Source organism: Eutrigla gurnardus (assembly GCF_963514095.1).
Source record: "Eutrigla gurnardus genome assembly, chromosome: 7".
In the NCBI taxonomy this organism is placed as follows: domain Eukaryota; kingdom Metazoa; phylum Chordata; class Actinopteri; order Perciformes; family Triglidae; genus Eutrigla; species Eutrigla gurnardus.
In genome coordinates this window covers 8,151,942-8,171,510 of record NC_139921.1, presented here as the reverse complement: position 1 = coordinate 8,171,510, position 19,569 = coordinate 8,151,942, and positions in this window count along the sequence as shown.

The window sequence follows — 19,569 nt, the reverse complement described above, 5'->3', positions numbered from 1 at the left end:
GGCTGTGACAGCTGTGCTCTTATCAAGGGCCTCAGCAGTCTGTATAGTCTGATAGCTTCAACAGCATTATGACCTGGCTCAAGATTATGCTCTTCCATTGTCAAAACACAGAGCTCATAAAGGTCTGAATCACAGGTAATGTCAGTTTTCCAAAGGCAAGCATCCTCTTCTAGAATGATGTCCAGTCTTTCATAGTCCACTGGGTGGAGGTAGTCCCGTGCCTGGTAAAGCTCTGGTGCATGATACATGAGGAAAGGTTTTCCGTGATACAAGTCACGACCATTTCCACCTGGCCGGATCCGATGGGTGTTCCACATTCTCACCACGGTGTCTAACTCCTCCTGTAAAATAAAACACAAATTCAAATACGTTTCTCAAAATGGAGATGTCAGCCTGTCAACATCAAGCTATTACCATTGACTAAATGCAAATAATGTTAATTACCGGCAACTCCATTACATTCAAAATTACAAGCAATATTATTGTTTTGCATATTCACATGCATTGTGTGTGTGTGTGTGTGTGTGTGTGTGTGTGTGAGAGAGAGAGAGAGAGAGAGAGAGAGAGAGAGAGAGAGAGAGAGAGAATGAGTGAGTGTGTGTATCTGTGTGTGTGAGTGAGAGAGAGAGAGAATGAGTCAGTCAGTTAGAGAAAGAGGGAGAGTTACCTGAATGACATCAAGAAAGCAGAACTGAATGAGTCCCTTGTCTAACATATCCCCATTGAAGTCGCCCACTGACTGGAACTCCTGGAACAAGTCTCTCCAGTATTCTGCATTCTGTCTTCGATAGTTTCCCCACCAGCTTTCAATTCTTTGATTGGCAGTACTTCTTCCTTGAAGGACACACGGTCCATGAACTGTGCCATTTTCATCCTCACGCAGAAAACACTGGAATCTGTTCACATGCACATTCTCGGTACCGAGATCCGATCTGATTATTTTTGGGCAGCCCCCCCGCTCACTGACAGCACCGATGAAATAAGCTGCAACAACCTCAGGTTTACTGTTTGTTACGTTCCCTTGCATCCAGATGATATGGCGTGAGAAACCATCAATGCAACCATTAACTCCGATGCCAAAGGGTGTGAGTTTATCGTAAGAGTCCATGTGCCACATGTAGTTTGGTCCCGGAACACTGTAATGCCTTCTTCTGAGTCTCCTAGCTCTTCTCTGTTGTATTCTTTCCGGGTCCAAAACGGATTGCACTGCATACACTAGATTTCTAGTGACCCGCAATCCTGCTGCTCTGCATCTCTCAGTCATCATCCGGTATCCATGGAGACGCCCGGGGCCTCGCAGCTGGTCAACTATGTAGTTAATGAGGACATCAAGCTCACTTAGATTGCGCCTCCGATAAAGCTGAAGCCTTGCTAACCTTCTTCTTAGATGACGCACACTAATGTGTACATTATCTGTAATAGCAAGGCATAAAGCTATTTCAGCCTGTGTCAGGCCTTGATTGAAAAGATATGTGATGCGGTGATCGATATTCTCCTGCTCCTCTGACATTGCTACAATGAATGATGTTTCCTGCAATGATAGACTACACTATCGTTTTGTTTTCTCGAGATCTCAAATTAATTATCTCGTTATCACGAGAAAACGGGTGAAAAAATATCTCGTTATCACGAGAAAACGGATATAATTATCTCGTTATCACGGGAAAACGGATTAAAATTATCTCGTTATCACGGGAAAAGGGATGAAAATTATCTCGTTATCACGGGAAAACGGAGGAAAATTATGTCGTTATCACGAGAAAACGGAGGAATTATCTCGTTATCACGGGAAAACGGAGGAATTATCTCGTTATCACGGGAAAACGGAGGAATTATCTCGTTATCACGGGAAAACGGATGAAAATTATCTCGTTATCACGAGAAAACGGATGAAATAAAATGTATGAATGCATGGCCGTTTAGGGCTTCCGTAGCTCACGCCTATACACAGAGCCACATTCACTGCCGATACACTGATCCCAGAGCAACACACCCGCTGAGTGAGCTGCCGGACCTAGGAAAGAGTCTGTGAATGTTGTGGAAAAGAGAGAGGAGCCGCTACGACCGTGCTAAGCCTTTGTTCGGACTCCGACTGGTTTTTATTACTACCGGATTAGGGATTGATCAGTAAGAATTCTGAACCTTCCGGTTCAGTGGCGAGCCAGGCGATCGACCGAACGGAGAACGGGATCCACTCCGAAGACAGACTTCTACTCACTGCACTCTGATACAGATAAGATCGTTCACCTCAAAATCTACCCAGGTAGTAGAAGAACTGATAAACACACACACACCAAACACAGAACTGAACTTTATTCTTCTGAAACAGAAGGGATGGACAATTTATTTTGAACTTTGTTTTTTTATTTTTATTAAAGAGCTCTATTTTGTTTTGGGGGGTTTTTCTATTCCATGTGCAGTGAAATATGTTTTCTGTGCAATAAATGATCACTGTTCAACTTCTACATCAAGTCCAGCATTCTGAACCTAGAGAATGTGGTTTTCCTTCTAATATTGAGATTAAAGGCGCTACATAAAACTTGGCGAGCCAGCCAGGAGTTGGTTTAATTCTTTTTTTTAGAATATTTTATTTTTCAGTTTTCAATTTCAAGATATACATGAAAACAGACAACACGAAACCCCTTCCCCAACCCACCCACAAACTGGAAAGAGAGAGGAGGAGAAAAAATAAATAGACAAATAAAATATATAAATAATGAAAATAATATTAGTAATAATGATATAAAATTAATTAATAAAAAAAAAAAAAAAAACACGGTCGAGAGGCTAGGAAGACAACAGTATGCACTGACAACAAGGAGCTTGCAAAAAACTACAACCCGTCCACCATAGAAGCTGGCAATGTGTCCATATATCCATATATACTAAATAGGGCTGCCACATCTCTGTAAAAGTATTATAGTCATTCCTGAGTGTATATGTAATTTTTTCAAGTGGAACACAGCTATTCATTTCTGAAACCCATCTTCCTATAGAAAGTTGGGAGTCAGACTTCCACGTGATAGCGATGCACTTCCTGGCAACGCACAAGGCCAGTGAGAGGAACCTCTTTTGAGCTTTTCTTAATCGTGCATTAATATTTGTAGTATCTCCTAATAAGCAGGTTTGAGGATCTAATGGGAGATGTAGTCCTAGGAGTTTTGTCATGATGTCAGAGAAATCATGCCAGAATGTGTTAAGTTTTGTGCATAACCAAGTGCAGTGTAGGAATGAACCCTCCTCTATACTACATCTAAAGCACAGGTTGGATATCTCAGGTTTATATTTATGTAATTTCTGTGGCGTAAGATAGGTTTGATGAAGAAAGTTATAATAAGTCAGCCTGTATCTGGAATTAAGAGTGGCAGTTAGACTTTTTTGACACAATTCAGCCCAGAGCTCTGTACCCATTGTCACACCCAAGTCAGACTCCCATTTCTCCCTTGATTTATGTAAACCTGGTTTTGGAGCATCATCCATCAAGAGGGAGTAGACTTTTGAAACAAGACGAGGTGCGTTACCCTCATGAAGCAGTCTTTCCAGATCGCTGAGCATGGGTAAAGTCATTTCAGATCCCAAAACAGATTTAAGAAATGATCTTAACTGTAAATGACAAAAAAAGTTTCTGCTGGACAGATCATACTTCCTCCTTAGGTCCTCAAAAGACATCAGGCATCCATCCTTATAACAGTCCTCCAAATGATGAATCCCTTTCTGGTGCCACGTTTCCAGGATCTTATTATCCACTGACATAGTTATGAGTTTGTTCTGTTTCAATGGTGTTCTGGGAGAAAATATATTTTTTAGTCCAATATTTTTCCGGACTTCATGCCATGTTTTGATGATATGAGTCAAGACAGGGTTGTCAGTTCTTCTGGAGATGGTTGTAGGTGTCCATTTATAGATAAAGTCTGCAGGAACCTTTTCTTTAAGAGCATACATTCCAATTGAAACCCAAGGTGGGACATTCTCCCTTTCAAATAAAAAAGAAACAAGTCGCATCTGGGCAGCCAAATAATGCTTTTCAAGGTTAGGCAGTCGAAGACCCCCCAGTTTATAATCCCATGTAAGTTTTTCCATTGAAACCCTTGGAGTCTTACCATTCCATATGAATTGTCTAATATGTTTATTCAGGTTTTTAAAAAAGCTGGATGGCACTGGGATTGGTAAGGACTGAAGGAGGTACTGCAGCCTTGGTAATATATTCATTTTAATGCAATTTATTCGGCCGATCAAAGTGATAGGTAAACTCATCCATTTCTGTAAATCCTCTATTATTCGACTAACTAGTGGTGAGTAGTTGAGTTTGTACACATTTTTAAGGTTGTTATTCACCATAATTCCAAGGTATCTTATCCCGCTTGGAGACCATTTAAATGGACCTCTTTGCTGATGTTCAGTGTAGTCAAAATTTGAAAGTGGGAGAATTTCACATTTGTCGTAATTTACCTTATATCCAGAGACAGATCCAAATGCATGCAAAACGTTTTTTAATTTAGCAAGGGAATCAGATGGTTTTGTTAAATACAGAATTATATCATCTGCCATCAGATTGATTTTATGTATCGTCTGGTCCACTTTCACACCTTTTATCTCTGAATCTTGTCCGATTGTCTCGGCCAGAGGTTCAATAGCTATAACGAAAAGCCCAGGGGATAAGGGACACCCTTGTCTGCTCGATCTACTGAGGGGGAAGGCAGTGGACATTTGTCCATTAGTAATTATATTGGCCTGTGGTTTCTTATACAGCGTTCTGACCCAATTAATGAAATAGGAGCCAAATCCAAATTTAGATAGAACCTTGAATAGATAGGGCCACTCAAGCCTATCAAAGGCCTTTTCCGCGTCCAGCGTAGCGGCTATACTAGGTTCAGTACTGGAGGTTGCCATATGAATAACGTTAAGTAACCTACACATGTTATTGGCAGAGGATCTCTTCTGGATAAAGCCAACCTGGTCTCGGTTTATCAATTTTGGTAAGAATTCACTCAACCTGTTTGCTATAGCTTTAGAAATCAATTTATAATCCGCATTCAAGAGTGAAATTGGTCGGAAAGAGGAGCATTTTAAGGGGTCTTTGTTTTTTTTATGGATCACTGTAATTATAGCCATTGAAAATGAATCAGGGAGGCTTTGTGTTTTAGATGCTAGATTAATTACATCCATAAGGAGAGGTATAAGCAAATCCTTAAACTCTTTATAAAATTTGGGGGGAAACCCATCCTCCCCTGGTGATTTATTAGATTGCAGTGTCGCTAGAGCGTTTTCGATCTCTTTGGAGGTAAATGGTGAATCTAAATACCTCTGGTCGTCTTGACTCAGTTTAGGCAAATCAATATTATTTAAGAATGTATCTATCGTGGACAGATCTTCTGGTGATTCCGACTTGTATAAATTAACATAAAACGTTTTAAAAGTTTCATTTATTTCTTTTGGGTTCTGTGTAATACAGCCATGTTCATCTTCAATTTGGTTAATTGTTTTTGAACTCTCCTCTTTCTTTAATTGCCAGGATAGGACTTTATGAGCCTTCTCCCCCAGTTCGTAGTACCTTTGTTTCGTTCTCAAAATATCTTTCTCAGCCCTATAAGTGCATAATGTATTATACTTGAGTTTTCTTTTTACCAATAAACTGTATATCTTCTTATCCCTATGTTGCTGAAAGTTTTTTTCCAGCCCAAGAATTTATTTTTCTAATTCTTCCACTTCTGCTACATATGATTTTTAAGTCCTTTTGTATATGAGATTATTTGTCTTCTTAAATAAGCTTTTAATGTATCCCATAGTATGAAACTATTAGGGGAGGAAGGACAGTTTGTTTCACAGAATAGTTTGATTTGATCCCTGACAAATTTACAGAAGTCACTTTTTTTAAGGAGGGTCGGATTCAAACGCCACCTGTACATGCTGGCCATTTTCTCAGGCATTACTATAGATAGAGTGAGTGGAGAATGATCAGAAAGTATCCTTGGCAAATAATCAGACTCTAATGCTCTGTAAGCCACATGTGTTGACAGTAAGAAAAGATAAATTCTAGTATGTGAATTATGACGGTTTGAATAAAAAGAATAGTCTATGGTTTGGGGATGTATTTGCCTCCAATCATCTGTTAGATTTAAATCTTTCATAAATGATAGAGTAGTTGAGGCTGACTTAGACTTTGCAGTGGAGGTTGCTGATTTATCCAAAATCGGGTCTAAATAGAAATTAAAATCTCCTCCCATAAGAATATGTTCACGACCCCCTGATACTTTAAGAAAAATGTCTTGAATAAAGGAAGTGTCATCATAATTAGGGGCGTAAAGGTTTAGCAAGGTCCATTGTTCAGAATAAATTAGACAGTTTATTAAGACATAGCGGCCTAGTGGATCACTTATTGTTTCCTGAACAGTGATGGGAATGTTTTTGTTTATCAAAATAGCAACTCCTCTGGCTTTAGAACTGAAAGATGAAGAGAAGACTTGGCCAATCCATCCTCTTTTTAATTTATTATGTTCCTGCGCTGTCAGATGAGTCTCCTGGATAAAGGCTATATCTGTTTGAATCTTTTTTAAATATGTTAACACCCTCTTCCTTTTAACGGGTCCGTTAAGACCATTGACATTAAAACTGACAAATTTCAACACCTTATTCATGTAAGAAGAAAGATTTGACAATGACTTAGTAGTCTCTCAACAATAAGCTTAAAGAAAATGCCTCTCTGGAAACAAACAGAAAAAAAACAAATAAAAACAAAACCTCCCCGTTCCCCCAGGCACCGACCCCCTGAACACTCGGCGCCATCCAAAAACACCAATCGGGACCTCCGTTGAATGCTCCCTAAAACTATCATACCCAACTAATACCTTGGGCCCGGAGCTCTCTTGTATATAAGTTTGTAATCACTCGGTATATAAACAACCTCAAATGTAAACATTGTTAACACCCGCTTTAACCAGAAGTAAATGAAAGTTCAAGTGCAACCTCACAGCGATAGGATAAGTTTGCTTTTTGTCCATAATGTCCAAAAATAAATTATTTCAAAATAAAATAAAAGGAAAAATAAAAAAATAAAAATATGGCGGGGATATCGTTGCACTTACATAAGACTCAGTGGATAGTTCAAGGATATGCAGGAATCGCTCTCCCTCAGAGTTAGAGGAGTTGTGGTGCTGCACCTGTAGTCACCTGTGAGACGCAGGATTAATCACCTCCCGGGAAGTCTCGGAAAAAAGATGCCGCTGCTTCTGGTGATTTGAAGAACTTTTTCTCTCCATTAGGTAGGATGACTCTCAAGGTCGCTGGGTGGAGGAGGCTGAATTGGAGCTTCTTTGCGTGCAACTCCTTCTTAACATGATTGTATTCCTTTCTTCACTTCACCAGGTTTGCACTCAGATCTGGGAAAAACATCACTGCCTCTCCCTTGAAAGTGATCAGCCCACCTGTTTCTCTGGATGTCTTAGCGGCCATTCGGAGGATTTTATCCCGGTCCTGGTACTTGAGTAGGCGGATGAGAATGGGTCTGGGTCGCTTATCTCCTGGCGTGCGGGATGTCGGGGACCGATGCGATCTTTCAATAATCAGCGGCTCGGGAAAGTACTGTCGTCCCAGCACAGAGGGGATCCAATCTGTAAAGAACCGCACCGGGTCCTTTCCCTCTCCGCTCTCCTGTAGGTTAACGATGCGGACATTATTGCGTCGGCTTTCATTCTCTAGTTGGTCTACTTTGTCCACGAGAAAGTCCTTCTCCTTCATCAGACGGAGGACATGGGAGTCTAATTCAGTTAGCTTATCTTCAGCTGTGCTAATTCGCTCCTCTGCCTCCGTGATGCGTGAGCACATCCCGTCTACCACAGTTTTCAACCCCGAAATAGAATGATTAATCTCGGCAGTTTTGGCATCGAGCTTCTGTGAGAGTGCTTCATTACCGCGTTTTATTTCTTGTAGTATGGCGTGGCTTCCTTCCACTTCACGTTGCTCTTCCGCGGCCATGTTGTGCTCGGTGCTCGTTTCACGTGTTGCGGCTTGAGAAGAAAAATGGTCGATAATTGAGCTTTGCATCTTATTTCGAGGTCTCAAGTCCATATTTCACCAGTTGGATAAAGTTTCAGGTACAGCGGGCGTTATTTATAACTTAAAACCGAGTTTTCCTGAAGAGCTCCGGAGCACACGTCTTCCTAGCTCAGCTGCATCACCGGAAGTCAGTTGGTTTAATTCTTGAAAGTGAAGTTGAGCAGTGTGATATTTTGTTGCATTTTTTTCTGTGAACATTGATACCACTTAATTTACATAAATTTATATTTGGTAAAAAATACAAACATGGATACAGTTACAAGGGAAAATGTTAAAGTACCTAATTCACTGCTAGTTAGTGGTGTAACTGGTTGTGAGATAGACAACGAAGTATTTGAGCACTTGGGACAGTATCGTAAGATTGAGAGGGTAATTAAAGTTACCAGCAGAGAAGCTAAGTTCCAGAACGCAGCTATAGTGGAATATGGTTCAGGTGAAGCTATTGAGCATTAAAGATAACTTACCTGTTGATAGGCCCTCCAGTAGCCCGGACATTGTCCACCACATTGAGCTCTTGTCAGAGCTGTACACAGCAGACAGAGGTTCCACTTTAACTCAGATCTACCGAAGTGAACTGAAGGGTATCGCCCAGCTTAGTGGAGCAGATTTTGAAAAGCTTTTGCTAGATGAGCTAGCTAGGATTCAAGAGTCCGCAAAACCGGAAACAACTGAACCAGAAACATCAGAAATGAATGAAGAAACTCAGCATACTAGTCCCATACACACAGCTGCTGTAAATCCTATCAATATAGGTGACACCCACTCTACCGAACGTAGTACACCCCCACTCGAGGTAGGTGCAGCGGTATCATCCCCACCTAGAAACCCGACCCAATACTTACCTTCCGAGCATCTCTCCACTCCAGAAATAAAAAAAATAGTGGTTGAGCATGTCATCAAGAACAGTGATCTTCCCCTCCACTATCATGGCAACGCCTGACTCAGACCCTTCTCAGGAAGAATCCCCTGTCCCAGTGCAGAATCAGATTATGACGTGGCGCAGCAACGTTGAGTTTGTCCTTGCAGACCCTGCTATGTCTGCAACGCATGCAACCAGGGAAATGGTTGAGAGTCTCTTCCCGCCTGCGGCCACCATTGTGAAACATCTTGGGCCCAACGCTTCTCCCCAAGAATATCTTGCCCTCCTTGACTCTGCTTATGGTATCATTGATGATGGCGATGAGCTTTTTGCAAAGTTCTTAAACACGAACCAAGACCCTGGAGAAAAGCCCTCTGGCTATTTGCAGCGCTTGCAGACAATCTTGAGCAAGAACAATCAAAAGAGGTGGGTTAGCTGCTAATGATTCTGATCGCCAGCTGCTTAAACAGTTTTGTAGAGGCTGCTGGAATAATGGTCTACTTACCAGTCTTCAGCTTGAACAGAAGAAGAATAACCCTCCTCCCTTTTCAGAGTTACTCCTTTCAGTGCACTCTGAGGAGGACAGACAAGCTGCTAAGTCCAGCAGGATGAAGCAGCACTTTGGGGCTAACAGAACAAAAGTACAGTCAAACACACTCTCATTGGAGGACTACGCCATTGATGATGATGAAGCAACGGCTACCCCCTCTGACCCACGAAAGCTTGAAAAACATATGCCGAAGCTACAAGCCCAATTAGCTTCTTTAAAAGCATCCCTAAGCTCAAGCCAAGTGTCTGCAAAGCCATGTAAGAAACAAAAGGCTAAGCCCAAAGCCCCTGCTGAAGGAAATCCATCGCTTTCTCCAGAACCAAAATTTACCAACAGGAAGCCCCGCCCATGGTACTGCTTCAGGTGTGGCGAGGACGGCCACATCGCGCCTTCCTGCAACAATGAAGCAAACCCTGAATTAGTTGAAAAGAAGCGCAGAGAGCTAAAGCAAAAACAAGAAGCCTGGGAACAGAGTTTAAACTGAATGCAGTTCCTGCTGAGGGACAACCAGGAACTGGAACTGAGAATGACAGTCCCAACCCAAAACTTAGGACAAAAACATTCATTCGCTCACACAAAGTAGACCCCCAAGCTAAGCTCCCTCGAGGTCTTGTAGGACAGAAATGTGTAGCAGATGTCAGTGTGTCAGGAGTTAATACTAGGTGTCTCCTAGATTCAGGGTCCCAGGAGACCACAGTGACCGCTTCTTTTTCTAAAACTCACCTGTCAGAGCACCCTATCCAGCCTTTCCAAGCCCTGGATGTTGAGGGTGCTAACGGTCAAAATGTCCCCTATTTAGGCTATGTACCCATCACTCTCAAGTTCCCCAGAGAATTTGTTGAAGCTGAGCCCGAAATTTCAACCTTAGCCTTAGTGGTACCAGACCGCAGTAGTACTTACCTGTACTCATTGGTACAAATGCACTAGACATTTTATATGAAGAGCATTGTACTGACAAAAACCTTAGTGACTTGTCCTCTGTTTATGGCTATAGGCAAATCATTCGTGTACTCAAGCTCAGAAACAAAGTTAACTCTACAGGGAGAATAGGGTTAGCAAAGCTTAAAGGTAAAGTGCAGCAGGTCTTACCTGCTAAAGAGAGAGTTTGTTTAGAAGGGTATGTGAAGGTTGACACCCCCAGTGACTGCGTTATGGTCGAGCAGCCTCAGTCCTCTGCCTTACCTGGTGGGGTGGTCGTGGAGTGCTGCCTCGTCACCTTGCCCCGCCACCGTCCTCACAAGCTATCTGTATGGATGAGAAATGAGAATGAGCACGATGTCACACTTCCCTCAAACTGTGTCATTGCTGAGCTTCACACACCCAAAGAGATCCATGACAACTTACTTTGACTCAAACAAACCCGCTGACCCTGTGAAGTGCTGTGCTGGCATTCCCAAACCAGCCAAGGAACAAGACCAGTCAAGCTTCACCATTGACTTTGGTGACTCACCCCTTTCAAAAGAGTGGAAGGACAGAGTAACATGTAGTTTGTACGAGTATCGTGATGTTTTTGCCTGTAGTGAGACTGATTTTGGGCATGCAACCAAAGTAAAACACCACATAAATCTGAAAGACGACACACCATTCAAACAAAGACCCCGACCAATCCACCCAAACGACTACGAAGCTGTGAGAAAGCATTTGTGTACACTGCTAGACGCCAAAGTGATTTGTGAGTCCGAGTCCCCTTACGCTTCCCCCAATTGTAGAAATTCATTGACAATCAGAGACGGGTTAGGGTTAGGGGCTTTACAAATTCAATCGCATGCCCCAACTCATCACAAATGCCCCCAGTACTTTCCAACGGTTGATGGAGAGGGTCATGGGTTCCATCAATCTGAAGGAAGTACTGGTATTCTTAGATGACATAATCGTGTTTTCTAGCACGTTAGAGAAGCATGAAATCTGGCTCAAGCATGTCCTCCAGCAGCAGAGAGAAAATGGCCTGAAACTCTCGCCGAAGAAATGCCATTTCTTCCAGAGCTCAGTGCAGTATCTAGGCCACATTGTTTCAAGCAGAGGGGTAGAGACTGACCCAGACAAAGTCAGTGCTCTCCGCACCTGGCCTAGACCTCAAACCCTCGGCGAGCTCAAGTCCTTCTTAGGCTTCGCGGGGTATTACCGCCGCTTTGTCTGCGACTATTCAAAAATAGTCAAACCCTTGAATGATCTCACCGGCGGCTACCCACCTTATCGTAAGTGTCATGATTCCATCATGGCAGCCCTGCCCCTTTTCCTGTGTGTGGGTGTGTGTCCTCCTTGTCTGTTTTCCCCTGTGTCTCTCCCCCTGTCTGTTTGGTGCATGTGGGCGTGGTCTTCCCTCCACAGGCAGCAGGCAGGTGAAACCACTCGGCAATCAACGCCCTTTAAGACCTCTGGATTCCCTCCTGTTCTCTGCCAGATCGTTTCGTCAGTCTCCGTGGTTGTACTCATTCCTGGCTTTCTCAGTTCTAAGTTCCTGTTGTTGCCTTCGTGTCCACTACCAGCTTGTGTAGCTAATGCCTCTGTGCCTCTCCTGCTCTACCCCAGATCACCGTGCCAACGTAGTCACTGTTGTTCGAACGGCCTAACTTACCTGCGGATTCAACCTGCACGCCGTCTCACCGTCGAAGACGGACCTCACGATACCTTCACCCTCGTCACTCCTCGGGACCCTGGGACCTCGCACCACTCCCCCTCCCCTCGCACTGTTTGCTCCTGGTTATTCATTAAAAGAACTTTGTTTCACTATCATCCGTGGTTTGAGTCGTGCACTTGGGTCCAGATCCATCACAGTTCATAACAGTAAGGCCCCCAGAACACCTAGCCCCGGAGGGTACTTCAACCCCAAAGAACCCTTCAACGAACGATTGACGCCTGATTGTCAAAAGGCATTTGATGCCATCATTGAAAAACTCACATCTGCACCTGTCCTTGGTTTCGCAGACCCAAAACTAGCATACGTGCTCCACAATGACGCTAGCACTTCCGCTCTAGGGGCCGCCCTGTACCAAGAACAGGAAGGCGAAATGCGAGTCATCGCTTATGCGAGCAGAGGTCTTTCATCCAGTGAAAAGCGATATCCCGCCCATAAGCTTGAATTCCCCGCTCTCAAGTGGTCGATCGTAGAGAAATTCCATGACTACCTCTATGGGAACGCTTTCACTGTCATAACGGACAATAATCCGTTGACTTATGTTCTGAAGTCCGCCAAACTAGACGCTGCCAGTTACTTCAACATAAAGTACCGTGCTGGGAAGAGCAACCAGGACGCCGACGGCCTCTCAAGACGGCCGCATGACAGTTTAGCTGATCATCCTGCATCTCTTGAGGAGAAAGAGCGAATCAAAAGATTCACTTCACACCATCTTTCCTCGTCTTCTGACCAACAAGACTTACCTGTCTTGTGTCAACACCGTCTTCTTAACGAGGCAGACTCTGACCTACCTTCTATCATCTTGGTCGAGTCCCTCGCTATCCATCCTGATGCAATTCCAGACACCTATGGAAATGATGATGTGTTAGGTTCTTCTACCATACCTACCTACAGTCCAGATGAACTTCAGCCACATCAAAGGTCCGACCCGATCATTGGCCAGGTTATCCAAGCCTTGGAGGACAGAGATGAGGCCAGCCTCGTTCCTGACTCTCCAGAGCTCAAGCTGATGCTCAAGGAAAGGAAAAGGTTGGAGATGAGAAATGGTCTTTTGTACAGAACACGTCAATCTGGAGATGATGTAATTTACCAGTTTGTTGCCCCGAAGTCTCTTCGTGCTACCATTCTCAAGTCCTTACATGAGGATATGGGACACATGGGTCTGGAGAGAACCCTGGACTTGGTTAGAACAAGGTTCTATTGGCCGACTACTAAGGACCAGAAGGCAACAACGGTCGCCAAAACTCTTTGGGAGCAGTTATTCGTGCACTACGGCTTTCCCGAGCGGCTGCTGAGTGATCAGGGCAGGGATTTCGAGTCCCAACTCGTTTAAGAACTCTGCGCCTTAGCAGGCATCACTAAGGTGCGCACTACGCCCTATCACCCTAGAGGAAATCCTGTAGAGAGGTTTAATCGAACCCTGTTAGGCATGTTGGGAACCTTAAAGGACAAAGAGAAAAGTCATTGGCGAGATTTTGTAAAACCACTTACCCATGCCTATAACTGCACCAAGAGCGATGTCACAGGGTTCAGTCCATACGAATTGATGTTTGGACGTCAACCTTGATTACCTGTGGACATTGCTTTCTGTTTACCTGTGAAAGATGGCTCTCCCAAATCCCATTCTCAGTATGTCAAACATCTGAAAGCACGCCTCGAGGAGAGTTATCAGATTGACACCAGGAACTCACAAAAGGTTGCTGACCGGAACAAGGGCCGCTTCGACAAGACAGTACGAGAGTCAACACTGGAGGAAGGAGATCAAGTGTTGGTGAAAAATCTGAGGTTCCGGAGTAAACACAAGCTTGCGGACAAGTGGGAGTCCACCATGTACAAAGTTCTGGAAAAAATGGGAGACCTACCTGTGTACAAAGTACAGTCCATCAGTGGGGATGGTCCCATCCGAACTCTGCACAGGGACCTGCTGCTTGCTTGTGGTGACCTCTCTGAAGAGGAGGAAACTGAGCCTGTCAAACCTAAGGTTCACAAGCCAAGAACTAGACAGAGTCAACCTCAACTCTCAGAGGAATCCTCGGAATCTGAGGACGACTTGTTCATCTATCCTGCCCAGTCCTCTCATGCCCCTGAAGAGAGTTTCACTCAGGTGTGTGAAATTCCGAAGAGGAAACAACCCAATGAGAACCCAACAGACATAGGGTTGCCGGCTATGCCATTGGGTTCCTCCCAGCCTCAGGATGGTCGTGATGACATCAATCAACCTGCTGAACCTGTCGGAACACCTCCTGAGTTGGTAGAAGGAGAGGAGCCCATGGTCATGGTTGAGCAGTCCCCTGCTGGAGAGGACAATACACAAATGGACATGACAAATGAGAATGAAACGGATGTGACAAATTAACCAGATTTGACAAACGAACTGGATGTGACAAATGAACCGGATATGACAAACAAACTGGATGTGACGAAGGAAACGGATATAGCAAATGGAAAAGAACCGGACATGACAAATGAAACTGATGTGGAAAAGGATCCTGTGGAAGTTCTACAAGATGCTGAGCCAAACCACACTCAGGCATCTGAGACATCTGAAAAAGAAAGTGAAAGTGAAACAGTAAGAAACCCACCTGAATCACCACGAAGGTCAGAAAGGTCACGACAGCCCCCTGATCGTTTTCAGTACATTCAGTTGGGGAAACCTTTAATGTCCTTAGCACAGAGTATTTTACACAGCTTTAACCAAGCACTAGACACTATTAATAACTACGACAATCCCCATATGAACGAGAGACTAGCTCATGAAGGGACTCATGTCGATTCAAGAGGGGAGGGTGTAACCCATATGGTTACGAAGCCCATATATGTCATTTGAATGTAGTTCCTGTGTCCCGCCACTAGGTGGCGTATCAGCCCCGCATTCATTTTTATTGTCGTTGAGCACGCTCTGAGCACGCACTGCTCACGCCTATACACAGAGCCACATTCACTGCCGATACACCGATCCCAGAGCAACACACCCGCTGAGTGAGCTGCCGGACCTAGGAAAGAGTCTGTGAATGTTGTGGAAAAGAGAGAGGAGCCGCTATGACCGTGTTAAGCCTTTATTCGGACTCCGACTGGTTTTTATTTCTACCGGATCAGGGATTGATCAGCAAGAATTCTGAACCTTCCGGTTCAGTGGTGAGCCAGGCGATCGACCGAAGGGAGAACGGGATCCACTCCGAAGACAGACTTCTACTCACTGCACTCTGATACAGACAAACACACACACACCAAACACAGAACTGAACTTTATTCTTCTGAAACAGAAGGGAAGGGACAATTTATTTTGAACTTTGTTTTATTTTTTTATTTTTATTAAAGAGCTCTATTTTGTTTTGGGGTTTTTTTCTATTCCATGTGCAGTGAAATATGTTTTCTGTGCAATAAATGATCACTGTTCAACTTCTACATCGAGTCCAGCTTCCGAACCAGAATGTGGTTTTCCTTCTAATATTGAGATTAAAGGCGCTACACTATCATTAGATAATTTAGTTTCCCATAGACTATAAAGCTATATATAAAATGACAAAATATTAGAGCCACAGAGAAAAAATAAAAATTCACAGACTTCGAGAATAAAGTCATACATTTACTAGAATAAAGTCATAATATTGTAACCCATTGTTTTAGAGGAGGAGAGTATTAAAGCACGTTTTGATGACATTCCTAGCGAAAAATCTGCATTTTGTTCTCATATTATTCCTTCAGTGAATGCATATGATCTTTCGTTGGTTAGGGTTAGAGTTAAAGGGATAGTTCGGAATTTTGGACATAAGACCTATTTTCCAAGTCAGCCGGTGTGTTCAAGACGTCTGGAGAAGTTTTCAAGAAATTTTATTCAGTTCTTCTAGTTGTTCACTTGTGCTATGGCTAGCGCAAGTCAATCGTTCTAGGTAGCATGGCATTAAAAACACTCATACCGACTCCCAGACCCGGCTGCAGAAAAAAAGGGGCAGTTCATCCCAAAATCTAAAAAACAAACAAAATAGTGTAGTGCTGTGTCCATTTATTCAACTGAAGCATTTATTCAAGAAGACCAGCAACTAGGGTTGTGTTATGCAGATAGCACCATACAGCTTCACTTCTACTGGAAACGTCAGCACTGATGTCAACCTGAACACTGAAGTTAACATTCATACTGGGAGAGGTAGCTTCAGCAGCTAGGCAGCTACTTCTCCTAGCATGAATGTTTACTCCAGTGTTACTGTTGACTTCAGTGCTGACGTTTCCAGTAGAAGTGAATATCGCTGCTTCCTGCTCGCTTCCTGCTCGCTCCCGTTCGCGTCGTCACTTCTTGTCCGCGTATTTTTGGGTAAAAAATATGGATATCCATACCGAACACCACAGCTAACTAGCGATTCTATGAGCAACTGTGACCATGGACGTCAAGTACTAACAGCGTCCCTCTCATGAGTATGACTCAGTGACCCGCCCCCCCAACACCTGTAATTGGCCAGCACGTTGCCTTTGTTCGTTGATTCGATTGGTTGAATTGTATGATCGACAAACCGAGATAGGAATAATAGAGTTGGCCACTCCGAGGTAAAAAACAAAACCCAAGTAAAATAAACAGCTTCCAGCCCAGGGCGGACGGCTGACTCTGTGGGCGGGCACGGCCCACCAATGCCCGCCCATGCCGCCTGGACTGCCGACTCCACAGTGCACCCGAGGCAAATCAATTGTAACGGCAGACTATCGATGTACATATGTGTTGATAGAATGTTTGAAATAAAACCAACCTTGCATTTTAGGTCGCAGTTTCAGTCTCCAATCTGCAAAGTGCGATTGCGATTGTTTGTTTTCGGTGACCAACGTATGTGGCGATGCGTCGACAACAAAATGGCCTGTAATGTCCCGCCCTGTCCTGTGATGCCCTGTCCTTTAATGCCCCGTCCTGTCTTGTGATGTCCTGCCCTGTCCTGTCCTGTAATGTCCCGCCCTGTCCTGTAATGTCCCGTCCTGTCTCTGTTGTGATGTTCTGTCCTGTAATGTCCCATCCTGTCTCTGTTGGGATGTTCTGTCCTGTAATGTCCCGTCCTGTCCTGTGATATCCTGTCCCATCCTGTCCTGTAATGTACCGTCCTGTTCTGTCCCATCCTGTCCTGTTCTGTCCCGTCCTGTTCTATCATGTCCTGTGATGTCCTGTCCTGTGATGTCCTGTCCTGTCTTGTGATGTCCTGCTCTGTCGTGTGATGTCCTGTCCTGTTCTGTCCTGTGATGTCCTGTCCTGTCTTGTGATGTCCTGTCCTGTTCTGTCCTGTGATGTCCAATCCTGTGCTGTGATGTCCTGTTCTGTCATGTCTTGTGATGTCCTGCTCTGTCCTGTTCTGGACATCACAGGCCATTACAGGACAGGGCAGGACACAACTGATGTGATGTCATGTTATGTCCCGTACAAACAGGACAAATGAGGTAAGTAAGAATGTTCCTCCTAGTGGATTCTAGTTGGGGTTCATTCAACAGGTAATAGTGTCCTCTGGACCTGATGGGTCCACCAGCAACACAACCTCCCTGTGGTGGACTTGAAGGATCAAAAGGTGAGTTGGACAGCTACACAATGTATGATTTGTATTCTTTATGCACCTGGCCTTGAAACTAATTACATTAATTTTGTATGCAGGATTCCATTTGATTGTTTCAGCACTGCCTTGGACCCGAATTGGCAAGAAGACCCAGAGGAACCCCAGGACCCTCAGGACCCCTCAGGACCCTCAGGACCCCCAGGACCAGACCAGAGAGACGAGGGAAGCAAAGGGTCATTCCGTGTCATGTAATTTCATCAAATGCCTCCCACCTGACCATCTCAGAATGTAAAAATTCTAGTACAAAGAAACACTTGTTAATCGGAAAAATCCAAAATTTCATGTTCAACCCACATTCAAGGACTTATTTAGTCTGGTTTTCACCATACTAAGGTCAATCTTTTAAGATTGAACATTAGTCTGGGGAAGCTGCGCTTTGTTTCTACTGCTCAAGAGGCGGGATCAATGGGCATCGTTCAAATGACTCCGTACACAATTGGATAGTCCTACAACCAATCAGAGCATGCCAGGAGAGAATGGCCGTTTCTGATTGGAGCCAAAGATTCTGGCAATGTAACAGCGAAAGTAAGCCTGAGAGTGTCCAGCCTAAACTGCCGAGCGAAATCCAAATTTCCCGGAAGTTCAGGCAGGGTTCACCCAGCCTAGGACTTATTGCCTCTGTAACTACACCTGTGCTACATTTTAATGTTTTCGTAAGTCTAAATTTATCAGTAGCATTTAGTCACATGTAAGTCTTTGGTAAATGGTAAAAAACACAATTGAATTGCCCTGATGTTTACCAGTAGGCTATTAGGACATGCAGTACCAAAAACGGCCACAAATATATCAGGATTTTAAAAAATCACTCTGACAAATTGAGACAAAACACCTAATATTTTGGATTTTTCCTATTAACAAGTGTGTCTCTGTACTAGATTTTTTTTCAAGAAATTCTGTGATGGTCAGGGTGGGAAGATTTTCAAAAATTTGACCCAGAATGACCCCAATGCCTTGATGCTGACATGGAAGAACCAGGTAAGGAATAACTGTATTATGCTGCTATTATTATTACTATTATTATTAGGGCATTGTTTTATGCATTGTGTATTGTTATGCATTGTTTTCTTCTTTTGTAATGCATTTTTGTATGTATTTTTATGTAGGTTTTATGTAGGTACATGTGTATTGTATTATGTATGTTTTATGTTTTTTTTTCACCTCAAGAACATTGCCCGTCTCCGCCCATCGCTCACCTTCTCTGCTGCCGAAACTTTGATTCATGCATTCATCACATCCAGAATAGACTACTGCAATAGCATCCTCTACGGTTCACCTGCCAAAATCCTCGACAAACTGCAATACATCCAAAACTCTGCTGCCCGCCTCCTCACCCACACCCGCTCCCGTGACCACATCACCCCTGTTCTGCAAAATCTCCACTGGCTCCCTGTTCCCCAACGCATCGAATTCAAAGTACTCCTCCTCATCCACAAAGCCCTCCACAACCAGGCCCCTTCCTACCTCACCGACCATGCTCCACCACCACTCTCCCCCCCGTACCCTTCGCTCCTCCGACACAAACCTCCTCTCCCCACCTGTCAGGACGACAGAGCCTTCTCAATTGCTGCCCCCTCCCTCTGGAAGTCACTACCTGCACACATCCGAGCCTCCACCGACCAGACCACCTTCGAATCACTCATCAAAACCCACCTCTTCAGAATTGCCTTCAACCCCCAATAATCCACTATTTCATTTCATCTGTATTGCATCACAAACTTGTTTTTAAATGTGCCTGCTTTTAAATCTTTTTTAACCATTTTTAACTTCATAGTATATCTTTTTAACGCAACTTATTTCTTAAGAATAGCCTGCTTGTTTTTAATGCACGCACTTGTAGCCTGCCTGTTTTTAATAGTACTTGTTTTAATTGTATTGATTTTTTTATTATATGTAA